The sequence below is a fragment of the Suricata suricatta genome, chromosome 8 (assembly GCF_006229205.1).
Source record: "Suricata suricatta isolate VVHF042 chromosome 8, meerkat_22Aug2017_6uvM2_HiC, whole genome shotgun sequence".
Taxonomy (NCBI): Eukaryota; Metazoa; Chordata; class Mammalia; order Carnivora; family Herpestidae; genus Suricata; species Suricata suricatta.
In genome coordinates this window covers 98234774-98254491 of record NC_043707.1, presented here as the reverse complement: position 1 = coordinate 98254491, position 19718 = coordinate 98234774, and the positions used below count along the sequence as shown (strand labels likewise).

Below are 19718 nucleotides of genomic sequence, written 5' to 3'. Positions count from 1 at the left end.
GCCCAAAATACTATTTGCTATTCTCCCCAAATGCCATGTACATTCAACATTTACATTTGGGTGCATGATATTTTGTCTCTAGTGTCCTTTATGATGTCAGCATTTGGCAAAATCTTACACACTGTCCCTAGACAGAGGACCATAGAAGTCCTTGTTGGAGATTTCATAGGATTTCTGCATCAAGTTACCAGTTCTGCTCATCCCACTCCTACATTTGCATTCTGCTCATGTTCTTACAGTTAGACTCAGATCACATCCCGACACCATGTATTGGTAACTTTTTGGGAAATCCTGTAAAATCCAAGCCTGGAACTCCTTGCTTGCTCCTTCCCTCAATCTTAGAAAGGTAGCCTGAACTCCAACCCCATCCCTTTAACTGATCTCCCTCCAACTAATTGAGAGTATTTAGCTAAAGGTCTACTTTGGCTTCTTCTTCCTACTTCTGGGCCCTCAGAGGTGTTTCCCTCCTACTGGACTTTCTCTTTGTGCCACTTCCTGAATCCACCCTCTACCAACTGCCCCTCCCTTTCAGTTCTGGAAATGGTCAGTCCTAGAAAGAACACATCTGACTGCTGTCACCACCCACAGCCATTGAGGGCTGTGACCATCTCACCTAATGACATGAAATAATGAAGGGAATTCAGAGTTCTATGGGTTTTACAGAGCTATGCCCTGTAAGAGAAGTCCTATACTAAGGGCCAGAGACTTTAAAGTTCCTAATATTTCTTGAGCCATCTTTTTTTGAGCTTTTATATTTTTTATTCTTCATTTAACTTTTAAACACTACTATAGTTGAATATTAAAACAAAAACAATAGCAAGTAGTGAGCTATGATTATAGTCCTTCACTCGTCCACTACCACATATAAAATGCCAGCAGTGTTATTCACTGGCCCCATTAAGAGGTCTGACACTGACCACTTCCCCTAGGGTGATGCTCATCATCCTCATATGCTTCTCTGTTGTAATGGCGCTGTCTTCAAAGTCCACCAGTTCTACCTGGTCCATTTCATCAGTCTTTTCTACTTCCCTTCTCTCAGGAGATTTTTCCAGCAAAGAGAGTTTATCAAGAGAGAGAAAGCCATTCTCAGGAAAGTTTACCTTAAATTCAATGATTAGGCGACCCTTTTCATATGGTCTACTATAAATTGGCATGCCTTCATTCAGCACACATTTGATATCTCCATGCTTGACAATCTGACCTGGATGAGAGACGATGACAATGGTTCTGTTGTCACGAGTAGATATTGGCTTTTGAAAGCTGCACAGTGCTTCAACCAGCTGTATGTCCATACACATGAAAAGATCCTCTCCTCGCCAAGTAAAAACAGCATGGTCCTTCTGATCTAAAACAAACAATGATAATATCTCCTGGTTCCAGTCCAGGTTCTTGGTCTCCTTCACCATGGAAGGTTATCTTCTGTCCATCTTTCATGCATTTGTCAATATGAACTTCTAGAATTTTCTTTTCACAAACTATCTTCCTTCCATTGCAGCTTTAACATCTATCTTTAGGACTGATCCATTCCCCATGACCTTGGCACTCCATGCACACAGATTGAATTTGCTGAACCATTCCAGGTCCTATCTGATGAATTCTGTTTTGCATTCCCGTACCTCAGCAATTGCGACATTCTACTGCTCCTTTCTTTTCGCCTCGGCCTTCACATTTGTCACAAATCACATTCTTTTGCAGAGCTAGTTTTCTTGTTACACAATTATATAAACCTTCTAAGTTTATGGAGAGCTGATGCACAACATTTTTACCTCTCCTTTCTCTTTGCATCCTTCCTCCTCCTCCAAAAAAACATATCAAAGATGTCCATGGGGGAGCCAAAACCACCACCTTCGCTACCTTCTATAATTGCTTGTTCACCTCCTTTGTCATATAATTCCCTTTTCTTCGCATCAGAGAGCACTTCATAAGCTTGAGAAATCTGTTTAAACTTCTCTCCTTCATTTGGATTCTTGTCAGGGTGGTACCTCAAAGCCAATTTCCTGTAAGCCTTTTTCAATTCTTCCTGGGTGGCATTGGATTTGACTGCCAAAACATCATTGTAAGTAGTTTCATTCACTATTTTCTACAGCCGGTGAGCAGGCCGAGGCCAGTGTGGGGGAATGGGAAGTGGCGCACTGCTGGGCACAGCTCCGGCAGCCGCCACTTTTCCGCTTTTCGCCGAGCGTTCTAGAAAGTTCCCTCATCTCTTTTTTTTTAAGTTTTATAAGAACTTTATATTCTTGTTAGGCAATAGAATTTTATACCATGTACATTCTTTAAAAGTTTTGTGGTCCTATGCATAAGATTCCAAATACTGGTGATACATGCTTCTTTCACATTACCTTGGGTCCCGTATGAGATCTCTCTGAGCAGTGTCCTCATTTGTAAAACAGCCATGGTTGTACCCCCATCACTGGGACATTATGAGAAATAAATGGGGTCAGTTATATACCAAAGTCCAGCATAAGGACTGAACACAGTGCCCCCTATAACTGAGCTCCTTTATTTCAGTAACAGAGCCTTTTCCTGGCACTAAGGCACACATTCCATTTTGAGAGAAGGCTTCTAAGTTTGAGGACTGCCTACTGGTTAGTAGGAGCCAGACCCAAATGGGTCCTTGAGTGTCCGTCAGGGGAACTCACATGTTGAAACTCCTGCTCCTTTCCTATGGCTCTTGTAAGTCACAGATCCAACCTAAACATGTTCTCACTAAAACTTTTAACCACAGGATATTGGGAGACCTCTGCCTGAACTTCTGTGGGTAGAAAGGGAGGTGGCGCTTGGGGTTGTGTGTGTGTGTGGGGTGTATATGATGGTCACGTAGTAGACTAGTCCATAGTAGGAAGAATCCAAAGTGATTTTATACACATTATCCCATTAATTTCTAATGGATTATGTATGTAGTGGGGGGGTTACTGTGATGGTGACTATTATACTATTACTATCACTGTTACTATTGTTTAATACTAAAGATAGTTAAGAAACCAGACTGCGTGCTTCCCAGTGAAGCTCAGCTTCACATTATGTAATTGGAATGAGAATAATGACAGTGCGCACTACATGGCATGGTTCTGAAAATTAAATGCACGAACATATGAAGAATAGAGAAGAATTTGGTCAGGGCAAGCACTATATAGAAGTTGTAGCTGCTCGATTTGTGTTATTAGTACTATCGTGTGCAGTTGTGACTTAGCTTTGGTTTCGGGATAAGGAATCGATACTGAGACTATGCTAACTCTGAAAATGCCCAGTACAGGTTACTATTTATAATTTATGATGATGTGTGTATTGTCATGCATAGTGTGAAATTTCCTTCATTAGATTCTGAGTTTCTCAGGCACAGAACCATGCCAAACAGATAGCAGAAGTATGAAAAAAGTGCGAGAAGGACCATGGGTCCAAATTTGGGAATACTTTTGTACACAAGGGATGATGGCATGTGCTATATATAAAGAGCTACAGGATAAGAAGAGTGCTTTTGCATGAAATAACATTGCAACACCCAGAATTATTATAGACTTGGAAGGTCAAGTGGATCTAATTCTTAGGTAAGCCATTAGTCCTTAAAGAAGTCCTGCAGAGGTTGCTTTGGGCTCTGATCAGATGTTCCTGAGGGCCCTAGGGGTGCAAGAGACTGGAGGCAGAGGACCAAGTTTGGAGGCTTCTGTAGTCACCTGCAGGGAGATGACAGTGTCAACTCATGGCAGAGTAGTCCTCATGAGGCATAGTTACAGGCTAGAGAAAGTAACCATGGGCCTTTGGACCACTTCATGTAACTTCCTTCTGCCTTCAGGGCTTGTTTCAGCCCAGTCTCAAACCACTGCCATTTGATGATAAAGTACTGCTGTTCATGCCTAACTTTATGGCTTGGTCCTAGTAAATGTCAGACAACATCCAGTTCATTATGAGCAGCTTGTGTTGCATGGTAACTTGGCTAAGTAGTCAGCTTCCACTAAGGGCCAGGAGCAGACCAGGGAAGTGGCTGTAGGGATACAGAGAAGGAAAACAATAGAACAATGTAAAGGGAGGTAGGAATGGCATCCCAAGGTAGTAATAAACTAATATGCTACTGTTCTGAGACTAGCAATACCAAAAGGGTTGGAGACTGGTGATCCCCAAAAGCTTGGGGACTATTCATTGTATAGAATATGGGGGGGGGTCATAAGACAATTTGTTTTCCTTTTTTTTTAAATATGCAAAGTAGAGCTACCTGGGTAGCTTCAGTAGCTGAAGTTTAACTTCAGCTCAGGTCATAATCTTGCATTTTGTGAGTTCAAGTCCCATACTGGTCTCTGTGCTGACAGCTCAGAGCCTGGAGCCTGCTTCAGGTTCTGTGTCTCCCTCTCTGCCTGATATGCACACATTCTCTCACTCTCAAAACCAAGCATTTAAATAATAAGGTATGCTGGATATGGAATGGATGATAGAGATGGTATGTATGTTAGGAGTTCAGAGAAGGCAACTGTAACTATGGGCTGAATGTGGTGGAGAGGTGGGGAGTGGAGGCAGTGTCCTAAGTCAATGGCACTTGGCCGAAGCCTCAAAGACTTGGTAGGACTTTGGGGGGAATGGAAGAGCATTCCAGACAGGGAAAAGGCATCAAGCTTGAAGCCCTTACAATAATACAACTTGGTTCCTTACTTTGATTCACTGGAGAAGAATTCACCCAAGGCCATCAGCCAAGTGGAAGAGCTCAGAGGTCAAGGACTGTACATTATTTTTTTGGAGCATTTCTCTTTTTTTTGAGCTTAAATGAAGCTGAACCCTGCAGGGAAATGAGCACATGTTACACATCTCCAAAGCCAGGAGGCTTCGTGGCCAGGAAACGATGCTCGTCAGATAGTAACACAAATGAGTAATGCCCTCTTGCTAGGTCTCATGTGGTTTGAGATCCTGGGAATCTGGGCCAAGCAGGAGATGAATAGGCCTGGCTCCAAGTAAGGGTGGTAAAGAGCATTGTTTTGGAAATTACAAAAGGAGTTTTCAGTCTGATGGCCCTAAACAAGCCAGATACCTTCTCTAGACTTTGGTTTTCTCATTCACATCTTGATCTGATACTCTAGAGGGTCATGCATTGCCAGCAGGTGTACATCCCATCAGCCAGAGCTGCATCCTAATGACAGATAATAAAATCCAACCACATACAGGCCCAGACTTAGGGACAAGTCATTTCACACATATTTATACTCATCCTTTAAGATTCAGTTCAATGTCTCTTCACTGGGAAGCCCAGATTCCCGTCGACAGAGCAGTTCATGCTGTTCTGCATTCCCATGACACTTAGGAATACATCATCACAATTGGGACTGTGCAAGAAAACATCAAAAGGGCATCTCTCCTTTCTTTCCCCTGTGGGTATTTCAAATTTATTCAAGTCTTTCAATTAGGCTTTTCAGATCAGAATTCTCAGCCACTAACACTGTGTGCCTGGCAAAATGTGACTAAATAAGACTGAATTCTCAGAGATAGGAAGTTTCTCCTAATGAAGGCAGAGAGACTTATCTGTTACTTGGTCTGAATGAACAGGCAATTTCTTCATCTGCATAAACCAAGATGTGCTTATCATGAGGCTCATATATTCCAGATGTGCTCAGAGGCTCATATATTCCAGAAAATCAGTTTACTTTTCTCCCCCAGCCCTGACATTATAGGTAGACTATTAGGAGAACAGGGCAGAATTAGACAGTGGTTGGTTAAACCCAAGGTCTACCACTTGCTTACTACACTTTCTTAGAAAATCCACTTTCTAGCCTTCATGTCTCCATCAACAAAATCCACTAGTATTGAGGCACCTGGGTGGCTGAGTCAGTTAGGTGTCTGACTTCGGCTAAGGTCATGATCTTGCGGTTCACGAGTTTGAGCCCCACGTTAGGTTCTGTGTTGACAGCTCCGAGCTTGGAGCCTGTTTCAGATTCTGTGTCTGTCTTTCTCTCTCTCTCTCAAAATTAAAAATAAAAACATTTTTAAAGTATTTTTAAAATCCACTAATATTAAATCCAAAGGGCTATTGTAAAGATGAACTAAAGCAGTATGCAAAAAAACTAGCACAGTTGAAGGTTTTAAATAGGTACAAGTTGAAAATTTACTGGATACATACTTGGGCTTCCCTCTAAGTTTCTTTGAAAGTCAGAGAAAGTTGAGTTTTCTTTCAGGCAAAGTGGCTGGAGGTGAATTTTCTTCCATTCTAATCAGACTATAGTTGAAGAGGGTTGCAGATGGGTAAGCAAGGCTAGTCCTGCTTTGTGCCTGGCAAACACCCAGCTGGGCTTAGCTGGATCCATCCCGGTGCCAAGAAGGCTCAACCACAGAACAAAGCTTCACCCCTTGGAAACCACAGGAGCAGCTGCCCCCAGCTGTGGTCAAACTTGACTTTGCCAACATAAGCACTGTGTGTGACCTACACCTCCTGACTATGTCCTCTCCTCCTGATACTGATGGTGCCTCTTCACAGAGCACCTCTCCATGCTATGGGGATTCAGGTGATGTCACTGCACTCCCAAATTAGCACCAAGCTATGCAATTTGCATCTGCTCACAGAATCTTCACCAGCCTAAGCAACAGTATCATTTAACACATGGGACAATTGGAGTCAGCAAATCTGATGCTAGAATTCTTTTGAGCTTTAAAAGCTAAATTTCTATGATACCACAGGATGGAAAGGAATCTGTAGGTTATCCTCACAGGAAGACAATAATTACAGCACAATAATAAATTTCACAGTAATAATTAGAATATTCATCAGGTTGGTAGTAGACATCATGTCATACAGTAGTTCTCAATGGGGAGTTATTTTGAGCCCCAGGTGCATTTGGTAACTTGGAAGCCCAACATCAAGACACCAGCAGATTTGGTATCTGGTAAGAGGCCACTTCCTGGTTCAAAGATGATGGTCTTTTTGCATGTCTTCATGTGGCAGAAGAGGCAAGGGAACTCCCTGGGGTCTTTTTTTATAAGAGAACAAATCCCATTCATGAGGGCTCCACCATCAGGACCTAAGCATCTCCCAAAGGGCTCAACTCCAAATACTATCACACTGGAGGTTAGGATTTCACATATGAATTTCAGGGTCACAACATTCAGTCTATAGCAGTCCTAGTGCCTAATAGATTCTCAGCCTCTGAGGAGATGGTCTGCAAGCTGCACAGTACACAGGTGAGCTGGTATGGACTAAGAAATGGTGTCCAACTTTAGAGTACTGGGAAGCTTCCAGAAGCAGGAGAGTTCTAAAGGTCAAGCAAGTCCAAAAAGTCGTAGAGAAGTTCTCCTGAAAGCAATTCTGGACTAAAATCAGACTTCCAAGATCCCGCATGCCTAGTGGATGGCAGGGTCTAGACTCTAACCACCCTCTATACCCTTCATCCAAGACCGGTGACATGGTTACATGACATTTGAGTGGGAGTATCAATGTGAAATGCTTAAAGAAGACAACTAATGTAGGCATGTGAGGGATAAATAGGTAACATGGGCTTTTTGTGAAAGGAGAATACCCTAAAGCCTTTAAAAACGCACATGCCTCCAGAACATACCTAATAGAAGCGTTTGTGGAGGAAGGTGGTAGGGAGGGGTCTTCAGACAATAGTCTTCCCTGAAAACACCTCCATGCAAGTCATTATCTGTGGCTTCATGCTCATGGTTGGCCAAGCAAAACTGTGGTCTTAGTGACCCTAATATACTTGCTAATTGATTTTCTAGAGTACATGTTTTCATCATTTCCCTATTGGAATATTAATCAAGTTTGTTGACAATTAGCACTTGATTTGACAACCCCTATCTCAGCCAAAGTGGTCTCCTAAGTGTTCCTTACACCCTAGTCCTGTACTTTCTGCACTAAAATTCTCATGATTCTTTAGCAATAGACCTTGGATGGACCTAGAAATTATTTGGTGAAACCCAAACATTTTATGGATGTAATTGGGATTATTGGTGGTAATTGGGATTCAGAGGAAAAGGAAATGACTCTGCTATTATAGTAATCACAATCATAATAAGCAGGAATTGAGATCATGATTAATATCTTTGCATATGTGTATAAAGCTTTAAAGTTAGTAAATCATTTTTATTCAGCTGATCTTGCTTGGATACCATAGCAACATCAGTAGGCAAACAGAACAGAATATTCTCATGTGAATTGCTCAAAAATCAGTTAAGAGAAGACAATCCAAGTCCCTATACCCAAAGCTAAGTCTCATGGTAAGTTATTGTGTATTCTTGACATTATAGGTCTCTCCACATAGCTCCTTATGGAGTCAAGACAATCTCCTAGATTTGTTTTTTGCTTTGAAGGACATAATGAGGCCAAGTTCAAGCAGTCATATTTGGATTCAAGTTCTGTTTCTACTCCTACAAGTATGGTCTTAGTCAAGTTATTAAACTTGTTTAGACCACATCTTCATTTGAGAATAGATTTCAATATAATTGTAAATATTTGTAAAATGATAGTTATTAAATAGAGTTCTCTAACTCTTTGACCTCAGCTGGCCACCACTGAGGTTACTATATGGTTATCTGCTGCTCTTGGAGACATAAGGTATCATTCTTGCTTAGATCTCATTCCTCTGCCAAATAAAGACCCATTCCCCTCCCTGAATGGGTGACCTCCCAGTCATGGGCAATGAAAAGCAAAGTGTAAGTTATGAAGAGTTACAGCAGCTGGAGGCATCCTTCATGATTAAAGGATAAACAAATCTTTGAAGCAAAGTAGAATGTTTCTTTACAACAATAAAAACAACCTTCTACAGTCACTTACAATGGTTGTTTTGAAGCTGTTTTCTCAAACTAAGGTCAGACAAGGGGCAAGACTTCATTCTTTCATCTGCAGAATTTGCTTTTTTTGTAGCTTGGTAAGAGCCAACCATGCCCTGTGGCCACCAAAGAAGCTAATGCCATACCAGGCTGTGTTCCCAATGTGCAGTTTCCAGAGTATCTCCCCCAGTCCCTTGCCTCTGTGCTGGTTATGGATTCCTTCAAGCTCACTGAAAAGTACATTCACCATCTTATGCTCCCAAGGTCCCACAGCCTGCTCTTCTGTGTCTTAGTCTTAATGAATTACACCAGCATCTCTTTCGTCAGTTAAAACTGAAATCTGTTTATCTTTACCATTTAAAGGTAACTGCCAACCATGTTCTTTTGAGTTTACCTTTGAGGTGCCTTCCAAATCCAGCCCTATTTTTTTTACATTTATTTATTTTGAGAGAGATTGAGCACAAGCAGGGAAGGAGCACAGAGGCAGAGAGAGACAGAGAGAGACAGAGAGAGAATCACCAACAAGCCCCACATGGTTGGTGTGCAGAGCACCACACACTGGGCTTGAAACCATGAGATCATGACTGGAGCTGAAATCTAGAATCAGACCTTTAACTGACTGAGCCACCCAGGCAACCCCCCAGTCTGGTTTTAATTTCTAATCCCATGTCCTCAGTATGACCACTCTCATTTCCTATATCATTAGAATAGCTTTCCCAACCTCCCTTCAAGATGTCAATATCCAATATTATTGGATAGTAATGGTGAGACATCTCAGAGGTCCCATCAAGAAGATCTTCATATGCTGTGCTACAAAGCTTGAAATTTATTTGGTAAGTAATGAGGAGCCAAGTGATGGTGTCAGATTTGCATTTTAGAAAAATAATTCTAGAAGTATAGATGATCAATTAAAAGGTGTGGGAGTGAAGGGTAGAGGCCAAGCTAAAGAGATGATTACAATAATCTAGCTGCAGGGTGACCAGAAACTTCAATAGAGTAGTGACAACATAGATGGGTCAGAGAGAATGATTTGAGAAATATCACTGTGATAGAACTAAAGGAATTGGTATTTAATACAGTCTAGGGGATGAGGGAGACCAGACTCCTGGGTGATGACAAGATTGTCTTGGGATGGATGGAAGCCCTCTACAATGGAAAAGGGAAAACACAGGAAAAGAAGATCTTTCTTCAAATATCTCAAAAGCTGTCATAGTAAAAGAAAAAAAAGGCAAGCATTGATTCATGTTTTGAATGTCTTCTGAAGGCAAAACAAAAGGTGAGGTTGGGGGAGACAGATTTGGGTTTTGCAAAAATAGAGCTTTCTAAATGGTTGCCCCCAAATGGGCTCTGACTAGGAGTCCATTGATTCATAGATGGGTCCAGTCAAGTCCCTAGTTGTATAATAGAAGGCAAACCATTCATGAACAAAAATATTCCCTCAAACATGGTAATACTAGGACTCTGAGTCCTAGAGAATCACACTTATGAAGACACACAGCCATGCTGTGGTTGAGGACAATGCTTGCCTGGCAATTTGGTGGCCAATGTTCTGGTCCCAGCTCTGTACCTGCCAAACTTACAGGTGACATTAAGTTGCTTTCCTCTAGGCTCTACTTTCCATCTACATAAAAGATGAGGAGTTGGAGTAAATAGTAAGACAAAAACAGTGAGCACCCCTTAACACTAGCTTCTCTTATTACACCCAAGCATTGTGTCCTGGATTTCATGTATATTATGTTCCTTAATCTTCAAAATGGCTCTGAATTATTTTATGGATGAGCCTCTGGAGTTCACAGAGATGATCTTTGTCGATTTTACACTTTGTGATTCTATTGTTCTAATGCCAGTGAGAGCTGAAGCTGAGTCTTGTTATTATGGCATTTGAGAGAAAAGTCCACAAACTGCTGCTGAGGTCCCTCCCTGTCATTTGATTATTCTACCTTTCCTGGCTTCTGGAACAGATCCCAAGATTCTGCCTCTTGCTCAAACGAGTCCATATTTCAACTCAAAGGACAATAGCAATACACTAGTTATCAAGGAACATAAGGCCGGGTGTAGAATCTGATTATATACACAATATGTGTGCATGTGGGCACAAATGATTTGTCTCTCCCTTGAGGTCAGATACCATGTTTGGTTCATTTTTTGTTTACTCAGTGCTTAGCCCAGGCCCAATACCTTTTAGGCACTCTTCCAGTATTTGATCAATGAGATGCTTTTAAAATACTTCATACTGACTGGTGTGAGGTGGTATCTCAGTGTGGTTTTGATTTGTATTTCCCTAATGATGAGTGACGTTGAGCATCCTTTCATCACAGTGATCAGAGTGGCTGAAATGAACAAATCAACAGACTATAGATGCTGGTGAGGATGTGGAGAAACGGGCACCCTCCTACACTGCTGGTGGGAATGTAAACTGGTACAGCTGCTCTGGAAAACAGTGTGGAGTTTCTTCAGTAAATTACAATAGAACTCCTCTATAACCCAGCAATAGCACTGCTGAGGATTTACCCAAGGGATACAGAAGTGCTGATGCATTGGGGCACATTTACCCCAATGTTCATAGCAGCACTTTCAACAATAGCCAAATCATGGAAAGAGCCTAAATGTCCATCAACCGATGAACGGATCAAGAAGATGTGGTATATATACACAATGGAGTATTACATGGCAGTGAGAAAGAATGAAATCTGGCCATTTGTAGCAAAGTGGATAAACCTCGAGAGTGTCATGCTAAGCAAAATAAGTCAGGCCGAGAAGGATAGATACCATATGTTTTCACTTAGAGGTCTAACAAGGGACCATGGGAAGGGGAAGGCGGGAGGAAAGAAAGTTAGGGAGAAGGAGTGAGGCAAATCAGGAAAGACTCTTGGATACTAAGAAACTGAAGGTTGAAGAGGGAGGAAGAAAGGGGAAGGGGGGTGATGGTCATGGAGGGGGGCACTTGTGGGGAAGAGCGCTGGGTGTTATATGGAAACCAACTTGGCAATAAACTATTAAAAAATAATATACCTCATAATGATTAATGAATATTATACATTTTCCATAAAATATAGGTATATTCCATATGTATGAGCACAGAACTAAGCTTTGAAAAATGGAAAGCAATAGATTTGTTAAAGGAAAAAATTTAACCTTATGCCATATTATTAGATATGCCCACGAGTATCTAACTGTCACATGGATATACTCAACACAGCACAGAAGGAGAAAAGTGGAGTTGGACTTGGAAATTTTAAGGTAATCACCTGGATAGGTGGCATTTAAGTCCACGGGACCAGATGAGAGCAGCAAAAGGAGTAAAAGAGAATCCTGAAACACCCCAACATAGAAGAGAGAAAATGGGGAGGAACCAACAAATGGGGACTAAAAATTGTAGCAAGTGATATAGGAGAAAAACCAGAAGCCAAGAGAAGAAAATATTTTAAGAAGGAAGTGATACTTAAGCAAATCCAGTACTATTGAGAGTTAAGAAATGAGAATTTAGCATAGTATTTGGCAACATCAAAGTCATAGGGAATACTGATGAGAGCAGTTCTGAAGTGTAAGGGTCAACATCTGCATAAAATTGTGTGCAATCATTTGCCTTTTTGATCTTACATCCATCCCACCCTTTCCCTCATTCTGTTCTGCATTGCAGAGAAATGTAGTTTCTAACACACCCTGCCAACTGCCAAACTTCAGACCAGATCGAGTTTGCGAGACAGCTTGGCAGGAGGATGAAGGACAGAAGACAAGCCAGCTTATTTCTTCGACATATTCTCTGCTTTGAGTAACGTCTCCGGCAGGGACTGCATCTCCCCTGTGGTCCTGCCTAGCAGTGGATAGTCATTTCTCTTTGTGGTCCAAGCTCCCACTGGGCAGGGTCATTGAGGTTGCAGCTTCCACAGAGGTCTGGGAACAGTGTCTCCTGCCTCTGTCTCTTCAGTCCTACAGGCAGTAGAAACTTCCTGGAATGGCTAATACTGGAGTTGCTTCGCCTTACCTTCCCCTTGCCACTCTTCGATCTCTTCCTTATGCAGAGCCTACTCCTAGAGATGAGTTTGATTATATTCATCCATTTTTGGTCAGAGTCTTGGGCCTTACATTCCACACATTCTGGGCCACTATCCAGACATCCCTGTGGTTTCCAAGTACATTTTTGAGAAGGACATGGGGACCCAAGCCCCAAGAACAGAAGTTCTTTGGGTGTTTCTGGAATGGTTCATGGAGGTAGCTGATAGCCTCCTTCGACTTAGCTAGGGTAAAAGGCATTCTGCCCAAGGTATAAACCTTTCCTCAGATGTGGGGTGTGGGCTCATCTACAGGAAAACTAGAGGCAAATAAATGTGCCACCAGTTTCCAAGGTTCCATCTGATGAAGGCTGAAAAGGAGGCGGCATGCAAAACAGCATGCTTAGCATCGTGAGTGGGAAGTAGTCACTGGGCTACAGAAACAGGAAGGGAGTGTCAACTTCACCCAATTTTTTTTCAGTTTAATAATGAGCTTATTTTTACAATTCTAAGATTCTGAGCTCTTCAGATTTTTAGTTTCTCAGTGTAGTAGTTCTTGTGTCTCCAGGCTTTGCCAGTCTATGGACATACACTATGACCTCTTAATAATTACCTGCAATTTGTTGGCAGCTTTGCCCCATCTGTGGGCTTGTTAGCCTATCCCAAATGTCTTACCCCTGGGCTGGCTCTTCTCTGGCCCCCACACACCTGTAAGTTGGGGTCTGATCCATGGCTCTGACAACTGTTTTCTTCTCTTCTCCCTTCAGATGCAGGGGTGGAGAAAGCTTCCTGCAGTTAGTGGTTCCTAGTAGAGTCTCTTTGCTACATTCTTCAGTTAAACTTGGTTGAGTTTGTGGTCTCTTTCCTGCCAAGGGCAAGATGATATACCCAGGTACTCCTTGGAGTCCCAGTGGTGTGGGGAGAACTTGAGCAACTTCAAACTTTCCATCATGTCATTTAACATCATGTGCCTGATCTAGACCAAGCCCAGGGCTTCTCTCCTTCTTCTAACTACCTTCACTGAGATGTGTAGCTTGGAAGCCACTGGGAGACCTCTCCTTGCTGCTGAGTCCCATTGGCCATGCCATGGTGTCATCTAGCTCCTGATGTCCCCAAGGCTGCATGCAGGCTATCACTATTCCAATCTCTAGTCACAGATCCTGGAGTCTCTGCTGTGCTGAGGCCTTTTTAGTTCTGCTCAGAGTTGAGAAGAAACCTTTCTCTTACTATGAGGTCACTGAGCCCAGGTGCCCCCAGTGTCTTACAGAATACCCTCCTTCTCCAGCTAAGTACTGCTGTCTAACTTCTCCCTGGAGACCCTTCCATATTCTCTGGCACATGTTCGTTCAACCGGGCCAGGGGCTGTAACAGTGTTGGGATGAAAAGTGTTGTATGACTATCTGTCTGGGCAACACTAAATTAAAAAAAAGAGGGAGATCTTTTTTCTACAACTATGCAGAGTCTTTAATAGACTGAATCTCCAAAAGGAGCCCATAGATATCACATCTGTCCATGTGATTTGACCATGGGATACTTCTATCAAGAAGTACTTGGTGGGCTCTACTTTTGGGAATTGCTGGCCTACAATGTTACTGCTTTTTTTCTAACAGTGCATTTCTTGGTATCTTTGTCAGTTAATAATAATGAAGCTTCTTTAAGTTTTTGCCCAAGGCAGACAGAACGGGCTTGCCAATGAGAGGCCACTTTGAGGAGAGGGAACAGAGAGTCATGGAAAGTAACTTGGGCTTGGGCTCAATCAGACTAGCACTGATTCAGGCACTGAATAGCACTTGACAAATCACTTAACCTTTCTGGGCCTCAGTTTCCACATCAGTAAAACAGAACCAATAGAGTCTAGTGAATGTGATAATATAATAGTGGTAAAGTATCTACCTTTGTGTCTGGAATACAGATGGTATCCAGCAAGTGATTTTGCCCTTGCCTGGAAACAAATGCTCTATCACAGGGGCCAGACATTGCCCACCTCTTATAAGAAGGGTTTTTGGGCTATTTCTTTCCAAATTCTTTCTTATTCTGAACTTCTCCAGTATCTAAAAGATGAATAGGACCTGTGTGAGGCAGAGAATAGATAAAGTTCAATCAAGAGGGAAACAAACTTTGCAATCCCAACTCATTAACAATGACAGCCTCTGGAAGAGCTTTGAATTCTTGGAACAGCATCCTGCTGATACCCTTTTGAGGCAATATCCACAAGGATTTCTTCCTTTCTCATTCCAAAACTGGAAAGAAGTAATTTCTCCTCTAGTTTCTATTTATTTGAACATTGTTACATAATCTTTACTATGAAAACAACTCACACAAAAGTCATCTTTGCTGGTGACTTTTGCTTTTTGCAATAGAGTAAGTTTGTGTGCAATCATGTTATGAATACTAAATAATATTCTAGATTGATGCCTGGTCCTCAAAATAATTTCTAGTGACTACATGATGTTCAAAGATTACCTGAATTTAATCTTCATAATCTTTGGGGGGGGGAGTCTGTTCTGTTATACGGTTATATGATCATGTCCCCATTGTTAATTCATTTTGTTTCTAATCTGTTCACCAAGATACTATTTTGAGATTTTTTTTTCTAGGTCTGTGGCCCCTCACCTGAACACAGATGAATTGTTCTCATTCCAGACTCGGGGAGGCCTGGGATTGGGCGAAAAGTACAGCCTTCTATAAAATTTTTCTCTTCCTGACTTTTGTTTTCAAAGGCTTGACGTGACAGTGTGGGTAGAAAAGGGATAAAAGGAGAGGGTGTTGTAGGGTCATGTTGAAAAGACCACCAAATGCTGAAATAAAGACAGGCAAAATTTTATTCATGGTCAGGCCAAACCTGATCTCCTGATGGTAAGGAGAAGATGCAGAGAATGGCCCTGAACAAAGGCTGCAGTGAGATTATATAGACATTCACAGGATTCCATGGTAGCTAATGACATTCTAATACACAGACGCTAGTTTTGGCGGGAATCTATCAATTTAGTTCTTTGTTCTTTTAAGATGACCAATCACAGAGAGTGACTAAGCAAATTATCTGAATGCGTAATCTTGGCTGGATCTCAGCAACTATAGAAAAGGAGTGGGGGAGCAGTTTGCAACAAATTATCCATTACATTCCATAAGTAGTTTAACCCATTACATTCCATAAGCTGATCTATAACGGGGCAGCCAGGACATCTGGGGAGAGGACGAGTGTCTTGGAAAAGAGAACAGGAACATGGTCCCTGCCCTCCTTGTTAGGGGGAACCTGGGGAGCACTATCTCCCAAATGCCCCGGGCTGAGGAGAAGCAGAGAGAGAAAACTACAGGACCAAGAGCATCAATAAAGCAGGAATCCAAGATTTTCCTCCCTGCTTAAAGAACTGAGAAGGTAGCAAGTCCCCACTATGAGGGGCTAGGCATGGTGTGGGACTGTGAGACACAGTTGTGAACTTCCTCAGTGATCTTTTTGTTCTACACAAGCTGCAGAAGCAACAGAGAGGCTGAGCTCCAAGGTTCCTCGAGGGTTATCCCAAGTGGGTAACTGAACACCAGCCTCATCCCAATCCCGTCAATCTTCAGCATTATTCACTATTCCAGTACAATCCTGAAACCCTAACATGACCCTGTAATTCAAGAAAACCCCAGTAATTGACCTTCAACTTTCTAAGACTATTAAAGACATGGGTTTTGGAGGTGGAAACTAAGTTATAGAAAATTAGGATACCTCTTGCACCCTGTGTAAGTAAGCTAAAATTCATACCCATCCTTGAGTTACTGGGGGGGAGGTGGTATGTGCTATTTTTTTTTTTTACAGATAAATTTCCTAATTTCTGGGTCAAGATATATAAACATTTTTATATCTCGTTTCATGGCTCCAGATCATTTTTCAAAAGAATTACCTTAATTCACTGTAATACCAAGAATCAAAAGTATTTTTACCATATTTTTGCTAGCTTCAGTTACTTGTATTTTAAGAGATTGTTACTAATTTGAATCATCAAATGGTTACTCAATTTAATAAGCAATTAAGTTAGAGAGAGTGATTAAACCATGTCTTATTTGTAAATTGAATTTATCATATATATGAAGTTTTTGTCAGTATGTAACCATCAGCTTTGGAAAAACTTTTTTTAAATAGCTAACCCTCCTTGTGCATAGTGCCTCTCACAGAATACATTCTACATCTTAAGCATCCCAATCCCAACCCAACCCTGAACCTCTCATCACTGAAAAATATGTCTTTCATCAAGTGAGTTCAGACCTGACCGACCACCTAAAAGGCCAATTTTTCCCTTTCAGCTGAGATGAACAGGTTCTAATTGGACAGCATCATGATTATAAGGAAATGATTTACTTACGAAGTACAGAGGAAATGTGATAGGCAGGTAAGACAAACCGTTGCATGCTATAAATACTTGCAGACACATGGGAGTTAAGACCTGCTACCATTGGCTGCACATTTTCTAAAGGAAAGGAAATTACCCAGATGAGAAATGTACGTTGGGTAGAAACACACAATATAAGCCTTGTGTGAGAAAACTCATGTTTTATTTGTAAAAATGAGTTTAGAAAAATAACAGCCCCACCAAATATTACTCAGGAGCTCTTCATTCAATCCAGGTAAGTTTGAGAGACCCTAGTCATGAAATTGAGAAGAGCACAGGATGAGGAATGCCCTATTTTTCTTCATATACTTTTCTTGCCTGGAGAAATTCACTCATCCTTGATGTAGATTAACTCAGGGGTTACCTTCCCCAGGTAGCTTTCCTTGACCAACAGATGGAATGATTGGTGATCCTGATCTGGGGCTTGGCAAACACGTTCTTCTGTTGTCTTCAACAGAATCCTGTGTCTTTCCCCTGTGTCTTTAACTTCTGACTCTCACCTGGACTCCTGTCAATAATCAAGCATGTCCCTATAAAAAACACTCTGGAATCTAAATTCCCCTCCAGGTACTGCTATCTTTTTCTCCACTGAATTTCTTGAAAACAATTGTCTACCTTCTGTCTTCACTTTATTTTTCATTCTCTCTTCAACCCATTTCAGTCGGTTCTACCCTATCATTCCATCAGAATGGTTCTCACTAGAGTTACCTTCGTGTTGCTGAACCCAGGAAACCACTTTGAATTCTCATTGTACTAGACTTATGGGCACCACTTATCCCTGCTGATCACCGACTATCAGTCTTGATTTACTCCTGCCTTGGCTCAGGGACACCCTGTTTCACTTGACTTACCACTTCTCTAACTGTCCTCTTTAGTATTCTTGCTGGATACTCATCTTGCTCTTATCTCTCCTTCCAAGGTTTCACTCTTTCCAGATTCCAACATCTACCATGTTTGAGTCTCACCTCTACTCATCACTTTTGCATTTTAGCTTTGTATATCCAAACTACAACATGGCCTTTTTCAAAGGCACTTTGAAATCAATAGGCTCCAAATGAATTCATTGGTCCTTTTCCAGTGTCCCTCACTTTAGAATGTTCCCCTTAAATTTGAAGTTATATGTTATTTCTGCTTTCTCCTGGGTTTCCTAATTGATTAATTGGCTGGATCTAAGATTTATGTTTTGAACAATCAAGAAGAAAGCTTTACACTTCATTATCAGCCTAAAAAATTTGCTGTTTAATCAAGAGTGCCTCCTCAATTCTCCTTTCCAATGTGATTCACCAGTATTATCTGTGATCTATAAATTCTCAGAAAATTCTGAATCTTTAAAAAAAAGTTGCATAGGATCTGGATCTTTTAAACTAACTTTGGAGCCAAGGTTTACGGTGCTTCTTCAGCATTGATGGAACTAGATTTAAGGCAAATAAAGCAGAGTTCATAAAAAAAAAAAAAAAACACATCTGATGCTTTGAAAGGCTTCCAACTTTGTGAAAAGCAATCACAAAAGGCCTATTCTATCCCCTTTGTGGCTATGGATTGGAGCTGCCATGGAAGAAGTGACTCAGCTGGGACATATCCTAATGGTGTTTCTAGCCAAACTCTTGCAAAAACACATCAGCTGAGAAGATCCTGAATACTAATGACAATCCCTTACGTTTGCATAAGCAAACACAGGCATAAGGGATTGCTTCATGATTTGCAAAGCACTTTACGATCACTGTTTTGCAGGGGCTCTGCCTGGTAGGCCGGGCTCTTTATATTTCGCAGATGAGGAAACTGAGGCCCAGAGAGAGGGAAGGTCGTTCAGTTTGTAAAGCCCTGTGGTGTTTAAGCCACATTGCAGGAGATTGAATTCAGGTCTGTTCAAGTCTAGGATTATACCTCCCCGGTTCCACCCCCACTCTGCCCCCTCTTTCTCCTCAGACTATAGGAATCCCAGCAAGAAAACTGTGCTGCAGCATCTCTTCCAGGAAGAAGGGCAGGTTGATTTTATCAGAAGAGGGAAAATATGGGAAAGACATCATTTGGCATGCTATCATGGAGAAGTATACAAGTAGGTTGGCCTGGAAAACAGGGCTCAAGGAAAAGAGTAGCAGTAGAGAAGACTGGGAAAGGTGGCTGGAGTCAGAGCAAGAGAGCTTCAGATGTTAGGCTAAGTTGTTTCACAGGGCATGTTCCCACCACTTGGAGTGGATCTGTGCCCTCCCCTCCCTTCTCCCTACACTGCTGGATGTGTATTCCAGAGTGGCTTTCCACCCCCCACATCTAGGACCACTTCCCTGTGGCCACCATGACTGGGAAAAATTTTCAAAGTGGCTCCAAATCCAGTCTAGCACATGTACCCCAATGTTCATAGCAGCAATGTCAACAATAGCCAAAACATGGAAGGAACCTAAATGTCCATCACCTGACGAGTGGATCAAGAAGATGTGGTATATATTCACGATGGAGTACTACATGGCAATGAGAGGGAATGACATATGGCCCTTTGTAGGAAAGTGGATGGACCTTGAGGGTGTCATGCTGAGTGAAGTAAGCCAGGCAGAGAAGGACAGAAACCATATGTTTGCACTCATAGGTCTAGCAGGAAAACAAGAGAGACCTAATGGAG

General features: G+C 41.8%; 1 pseudogene; it reads right to left on the bottom strand.

The window, feature by feature from the left end:
• Positions 1 to 897: 897 nt before the first annotated feature.
• LOC115297674 overlaps positions 898 to 19718 on the bottom strand; it is a 187112-nt pseudogene continuing 168291 nt past the window's right edge.